The sequence below is a fragment of the Bos indicus genome, chromosome 16 (assembly GCF_029378745.1).
Source record: "Bos indicus isolate NIAB-ARS_2022 breed Sahiwal x Tharparkar chromosome 16, NIAB-ARS_B.indTharparkar_mat_pri_1.0, whole genome shotgun sequence".
NCBI lineage: Eukaryota > Metazoa > Chordata > Mammalia > Artiodactyla > Bovidae > Bos > Bos indicus.
The window spans coordinates 16,682,535-16,690,612 of NC_091775.1; the positions used below are offsets into that span (position 1 = coordinate 16,682,535).

The 8,078-nt window shown below is 38.2% G+C and overlaps 1 pseudogene; it reads right to left on the reverse strand.

Moving 5' to 3' along the window:
• Nucleotides 1-295: 295 nt before the first annotated feature.
• Nucleotides 296-2,083, reverse strand: LOC109570262 (endogenous retrovirus group K member 25 Env polyprotein-like; annotated as a pseudogene).
• Nucleotides 2,084-8,078: the final 5,995 nt, after the last annotated feature.

Below are 8,078 nucleotides of genomic sequence, written 5' to 3' on the forward strand. Positions count from 1 at the left end.
CGCATACAGGGTTAACACCTAATCAGTAAAAATATTTCAAGGACAGCACGCTCTAAGTGACCCATGTGCTTATCCCATAGCCTGTTTTCTCAAGCAACATCCTTAATATTTATTATTAAATCTTGACGCCAGGCATAACCAAAGGCAGGAGATGTTTTTCTGCCCACAGCACACCAAGCCAGGGTACTTTTGGCCCTTCACCATTTTCCCAAGGGCTTCCTTCAACCAGCTATTTTGTATTGCATTTCCCAATATATCCTCCTTTTGTTTTTAATTTAAGCATGGTAGCTGCTAGTTAGACTCCGTGTGGGAGGCATGGCATCTTGAGGAGAGACATCTATATCCTATAAGCAATGACAGAAAAATCAGAGTGATTAATACATATATAAAAATGTTGCTTCCTGAAAACCAAGTTCTAGGGTGTAGAGACAATAGGGTTTTGGTTAAAGTACCATAAAATTGAGTGCTGTACAATTCCTTAGGTACCTTAACTTGAAAATTAGCAACTTGTTGTTTCAACAAATTGATGTCTAAAACTTGAGTTATCTGTGAGATCCTGCAAATGCGCTTTAACTTTATCCCGAGGATATTCAGTGCTATTATAGGGCATGTTAGTCAGACAAAAAGAAGTAAAATTCCAGTGACAACATATATGTGTTTGGAAAGTCAGTTGTTGCACTTGATCTCCTAAGTGGATAACCAGAGTTTGTAACTCACTAATTCGTGTTTGTAATTGCTGATCTATTTGAGCTTGTCGAGTCCAAAGATCATGAGAGTCTTTGTGCCAAGCAGTGATAAAATCATGATTTTGTATAGAATTATGTAAAGCCATACCAGACAAAGTTCCTACAGTCATAATAGAAATAAGGCTTAAGATGCCTGCAATAATCCACCCGATGATGCGCTTAGATCGCCTAAGTCCAGTTTTCAACAATACAGAAAGAAATACAGAATCAGTTAAGTTTACGGGAAGCCATAACTCGGATCTTTGTTTAACTAGTGCAATGCTAGCATCGTGATATGAAATGGTGTGATTAAGGCAGGTATACAATGCACATGCAGTACAATTGACAATCTTGGCTGATAAGTCCATATCAAAATGTCCTACAATAAATAAGTATGGAAGGTGAACACACGATTGAATATAGCCAGTACTATTGTATAGGAAGGTATAATTAGAAGGACGAGACACACCCATAGTCCCATAAACATTAGCGAAGTGCTCTAAGGCTGCTGGAATTTTCCAAATGTGCCATTGCTTTGGCCCCACAATGGGGACGACAATCCCGGGTCATGGGGATGATAAGCCCCCGTTATACCAATTCAGCAATATGTTCTTATCAGTCCAGGAACTTGTCTTAGATTTATGAAAGCCTCCAATGCTTGATCTATTAAACCAGGAGCAATTATGATGTTCCTCCTGCTCTTCAGAACAGTTTACAAACAAACCGTGAGGTCCCCAGTCAACAAATTTAAATGTATGATTAGTATGATTTTGCTGAATTATAGAAACTTTCCCAAATTGGCCTCGACAATCACACCAATGTAACGGTTGTATCGCCTGTTTTCTTCTCCAAGATACAATATGACATGAAGGTTCCTCTGGTTGAAAAAGCGAGTTCAAATAGTTGGCTATCTGGCCTGGATAATGTCACTTGGTGCCCTTAAGTAAGAAAGATGCTGTAGCAAACATTCCCAGATGCAAAGCAGTCCCATTGTTGGCAGAGTATGCCCACCACTGTGGGAAGATAGTCATGCAAAGGGGATGAGATCCGAAACAGATAGGCAAGGTTTTGAATCCCATGGAAATGTTGATTGGCTTTCCCTCATCTTCTTCATGAATTGGTTGCTTTATGGACCAGGGACTTGGAAAATGCATGCTATCTTTAGTAAAGATCATAGGGGCTTTGTCTACCGAATCTACTATGGAGAGAAGTGGTGGGTTGGGTATGTATGCCCAATAAACATATTCTGCAATTACCTCAGAGGAATAGGAAAGAACAGCTAACATTGGCAGAAACAGCTTATCTGGAGTCATAGGAGTTCCAATACTCTTCAGTATCTGCTCAGCCTGACGAGTCATGTTTTTCACTTGAGTACATGTTGAGTAAGGATTCAGACGATGGCGTTTCCTCATTGGTTCCTCCAGGGTCATTGACGAGACCCTTTGTGTCAACTTCGTCACTCCCTGAGGGAGTCCGGTCTTGGGGTCCCTCTCAGTAATGGACATGGTGAAGGGAAACCTAGATTTCCTCTCCATCTGCAATGACAAGACCATAACCCTTGCCTAGGAGTTGTAAGATTCCTGGCAGCCACTGATTAAATTGCTTATACCATATTGGTGTATTGATTTCTAATTTGCTGTTTTTGTCTTCTGCAAAATGTCTATCTGCACGAGTATCAGAATTATTTTTTGTTAAGTTTAAAAAATTCAGGGAATAAAGAGTTAAAGATAATAGTAATTGAGGGTTCATGGGATAAGAAGTGTATCTCTTTTTCCATATTTCCCCTTTCTGTTTTAATAAATGAGTTTTTAGGGTGCGGTAGGCTCTTTCAATAATGGCTTGACCCTGAAGATTATAGGGTATTCCTGTAATGTGTGTTATGTTCCTTTCTGATAAAAATGAACAAAATGAATGCAAGGTAAATGCAGGTCCATTATCTGTTTTCAAGACAGAAGGAATCCCCATAAAGGGGAGAGTGAGTAAGAGTGTGGAAATGGTGTGTTTACTGGATTCTGAAGAGACAGGTACTGCCCAGATGAAGCCTGAAAATGTATCAACTGAGACAAAAAGCAAAGAAAACTTTCCTAAGGAGCAGTGAGTGAAATCAGATTGCCAAAGGGAGTTAGGCTGTTGCCCCTGGGGATTAACTCCTGAAATCGTAGTTCGTAAGTGCAGAGGGGCGCAAACATCACAGGTTTTAATAATATGCTGCACCTCAGTGAGAGGAATATGGTATTTAGAGTGCAATCTGTTGGCATTGGTATGAAGATTAGCATGCTCATCATTGGCAGATGTAAAAATGGGAGCTATGAGCCTGTCAACAGCATCATTTCCTGCAAACAGAGGGCCAGGTAAACCTGAATGAGTGTGTATATGTGCAATAAAGAAAGGTTCTGTACGTGAGTGAATTAAGGCTTGAGTCTGTGAAGAGAGAGTATATAATTCTTCATTTAGGTTGTATAAAAAGGTGGTAACAAAATTGGGAAAAAGGGAAGCAAGGTATTTGGAATCAGTATATACGTTGAAGGATAATGGTTGAAGCGACAAAAAAGCATATAAAGCATACAATTTAACTCTTTGTATTGAAGAATAGGTAGTGGGTAATTTTTCTTTGATATCAGGGCCGACAATCCCTGCTATGCCTTCTTGTTGCCATCAATGAAATAGGTGGGTGCATTGGAAATAGTCTGGGATGCAATGATATTAGTTACAATGAAGTTAGTACATTGTAGAAAGTCCCATAATTTTCCTTTTGGCAAATGAAATGAGATAACATTTTGAAAATCACTTAATGCCATTTGCATGGTCAAGTTATACTGTAAGGCAATTTGCAATTCCTTTTTTGTCAAGGGAACGTGTATTGCATATGGATCAAATCCAGTCAAAGTTTGTATATGGCTTCTTCCTGACATAATTAAGGGCCCTATTTTCTCAATATATGATACAATTTTTTCAGACTGTTTAGTGTGTAAATATACCCATTCTATTGGGCTATGCTGAGTTATAATTGCTGTGGGCGAATGTTCAGTGGGGAATATATATAAAGACATTGGTTGATCATGATCTAGCCGAGTTGACAAAGACTGTTGAATGTGTTTCTCCATTAAGGCCAGTTCTTCTTTGGCCTCTTTTGACCCTAGCTGCCTAGGGATATTAGGGTCAGGGGATCCCTCTAAAATTTTAAATAGATTTTGTAAGACATAGGTGTGGATGCCAACAGATGGCCACAGCCAATTAATATCTCCTAGCAATTTTTGAAAATCATTCAGCGTGCATAGAGACTGCACAGAAATTTGAATTTTTTGAGGTTTGATTTTAGATTCTTCCATAACCTGTCCTAAATAATTAAAGGGTGCTTTCTATTGAATTTTATCTGGCACAACAAGCAGGCCATGATTTTGAAGAGTAGTAGTAACTTCATTGTATAACTGTTGCAAACAAAGTTCAGATTCCATAGAAAGAAGTATATCATCCATGTAATGAATTATAAATGCAGTAGGATACTTATCTCTAATGGGTTGTAATAAAACAGATATGAGATATTGGCAAATGGTAGGAGAGTTCATCATTCCCTGAGGTAGCACCTTCCATTGAAATCTTTTAACAGGAGCCATGTGATTTATAGAAGGAACTGAAAAGACAAAACGTTTTCTATCTTTAGCATGCAGAGGTATAGTAAAAAAGTAGTCTTGTAAGTCAATAATAATTATAGACCATCCTTTTGGTACCATAGAAGGGGAGGGCAATCCAAGTTGTAAGGGCCCCATAGGTAACATGGTATTATTAACATTTCTTAAATCTATCAACATTTGCCATTTTCCTGATTTCTTTTTTATTACAAAAATAGGAGAATTCCAAGGGGAAAATGAAGGTTCTATATGAGCCTTTTGTAATTGTTAATTTATTAATTGCATAAGAGCTGCCAATTTTTCTTTAGTTAGGGGCCATTGAGGTGTCCATACTGGGGTATTAGATTCCCAATTGAGAGGCAGCAGTGTTAACTCAATGGCCCCCATTAAAAAGGTTCATTTAAAGAAATTGTGGCTTTTGTTTGTTCAAAAAAATCCCGTCCCCATAAATTGATAGGGATATTAGTAATATATGGTTTAAGATAAGCTACAATTTGATCAGGGCCATACACTTGTAAATAGGATGCATTGACAAAAGTTTGTGTGGCATCAGTTTTATCCATTCCTAATAGTTTAGAAGGAGCCATAACCTTACCCCAATCAAGGGGCCATTCTGCAGCTCTAATGATTGAAATGTTAGCTCTGGTATCTAACATGCCTGTGAAATTTTTTCCCCATATGCATAAAGTAAGCATGGGTTTCTGATGTTCCTTTAATAAGGTGGATAGTGCAGCAGTAAGGTTGGTACTGCCAAAGCCTCCCTGCCGAACTTTATCAGATGCCTTCATTGGTTTGACATATGGCAAAAGTAATAATTGTGCAAAATGTTCCCCTTTTTGTAAGTATACATTTCTCATTTTCACAGTATTTACCGTAACATGTATTTCCCCTTCATAATCTTCATCCACAACACCAGTCAATACCATTGAACCTCTCACTGTGCAGCTACTACATCCTAAAATCAGTCCCATTGTCTCCGGTGGAATCGGGTCATAATATCCAGTGGGAATTTTGTGGGGGTTGTATAACTCTATTAGTTTCATATCATAAGGACTAGGTATATCAATGCAAGCACTCTTAGATGTAGCTGCTCGTAGCATCATAACGCTAGGTCCTCCTTTTGTAGTGGGGCTAGAGGACAGCCCCTTTATCAGTTTCCTTGTTGTTTTTGTTGTGCACCAGGGTTCAAAGTATTTCCATCCTTATCAAATTTAGAATGACATTCATTCAGCCAATGGAACCCCTTTTTACATCTTGGACATACTCCTGGGGTCTCTTCTTATTAGAAGTATTATTATTATTATTATTTTGACCTCTATTGGCAGGTGGCATTGTTTTTTCATATGGCTGGGCTTCCCACAGGTAAAACATTTGGCATTAGTAGCTTTATGTACATTAAAAGTTTCTAATGTTGCCAATTTTGCTCTATGGGAACTAGATCCAATATCCTTATAAGCTTTCAAATATTCAATAAGAGAGCTAGTCTCTCGAATTGGTCTAAGCATGGATTGACATTCCTCATTAGTGTTTTCAAAAGCAAGTTGTTTGAAAATAATATTTTATAAAGTCACATCCTTAATAGATTTTTCGATTGTATCCTTTAATTTCCCTATAAATTGAGAATATTCCTCTTGATATCCTTGAATAATCTTAATAAATGAACCATCAGAGTTAGTGCTATCAACCTTTGCTTATGCCCTGCAGGCAGTTTCTTTAATGAAATGTAACATCTGAGGGGTAATATTAGCTAATTGCACAATCATATTGGCTATGGCTCTTGTTCCAGTGAGTATATCATAGGTTAAATCAGCAGGGTTACCACGATATTGCTGGTCAATCATCAGCTGTCGGGCCTCATCATTAACCCACATTTGCCACTGAAGTAATTGTTGAGGATTTAAAATCATCTTTGTTACTTGAAAAAAATCATATGGCATCCAATGGCCAGCCCATCCTCCGAGAAATTCTATACAGTAAGGAGAAGTAGGTCCATACAGAGTGCATGCTTTCTTAAAGCTAGACAACATGCCAAAATCTAGATTAGCCCAAGTATTCTGGCCTTGGACAGGTTGATTAAATTACATTGGGAAAGCGAAAGTGCAAGCAGGCATCTGCTGAGGAGGAGTGAAATGATTAGTACGAGCAAAGTTAGCAATTGCTATTACAGGTGGAGCGGAAGGAAAAACCTCAGATTTGGGCTGTCCATTGAATGAAATGACCTCAGTTCTAAGTGGCTTCAGTTTTGACATATTCTGTATATATTTGTCTCTTATATATATATATGCATATATATATATACATATCCTGTATATATATGTCTCAATTGTGTCTGATTGAGCATAACATTCTTGCATTTAAAAGCACCTTGCATGTCTTGTTCATTAAGCTCGTATTCATGCAAAGACCAAACAGTCTCTACCTCCAAATCAACATTATGTCCTTCAATTTGTTCTATGACAGCCCATATGAGTGACCAGGTAACCCACCATTGAGGAGGAATGTGAACTCCCTGCCGATATGCTCACAAAACATTATTTTTAACCCTTTTCCATATGTCTAGATTGAGTGTCCCCTCTTCTGGGAACCATGAATTGTTCCAGTAAAATATGATAGCAGTCGTTCAACTGATCTCTTGAAACATTAACACTGTTTTGTTTCAAAAAATGATGCATTATAGAAATGAAAGGAATTTTACTGTTATGTTGTCCCATCCTGCTTACCTCTTTCTGTAGGCACTCGTTGCTTTGTTTAGCCTTCCTTTCAAGTCCCTGTTCAGGTGCCACTTGTTGGGGATTTTTCTCCCTGGGACTTGGAAGTGACGAACCTGAAAGAATGACACTCGGACAGTCTCTTGCAAGGACTGACAAGTTTATTTCTGCAGTCAAGCCTTTTTATAGAAGCAGGAACAAAGAGCTCAGAGTATACAGCCAGCAGAGCGCGTATGGGGTTAACACCTAATCAGTAAAAATATTTCAAGGACAGCGCGCTTTAAGTGACCCATGTGCTTATCCCATAACCCATTTTCTCAAGCAACATTCTTAATATTTATTATTAAATCTTGGCGCCAGGCATAACCAAGGGCAGGAGATGTTTTTCTACCTGCAGCACACCAAGCCGGGGTACTTCTGGCCCTTTGCCATTTTCCCAAGGACTTCCTCCAACTGGCTATTTTGTATTGTGCTTCCCAACAGCCATTTTCTGGGATTGTTTCTTCAGTTGCTAAATTGCCAATTCAATTATACTCAATAACAGTAATAGAAAAAATACACAATGCTCATTTGTGTTTACATGCATCATTTCCAAATAAACTTGAATCTGCATTGAAGCTACCTGACCCCATAAACAAAGATCAAAACAAAATTAAAAATCCATTTATGATAAAAACTCTCCAGAAAGCAAGAATAAAAAGAACATACCTCAACATAACAAAAGCTATATATGACAAACCCACAGCAAACATTATCCTCAATGGTGAAAAATTGAAAGCATTTCCCCTAAAGTCAGGAACAACACAAGGGTGCCCACTGTCACCACTACTATTCAACATGGTTTTGGAAGTTTTGGCCACAGCAATCAGACCAGAAAAAGACATAAAAGGAATCCAAATTGGAAAAGAAGAAGTAAAACTCTCACTGTTTGCAGATGATGTGATCCTCTACATAGCATAAAGACTCCACCAGAAAATTACTAGAACTAATCAATGAATATAGTAAAGTGGCAGTAT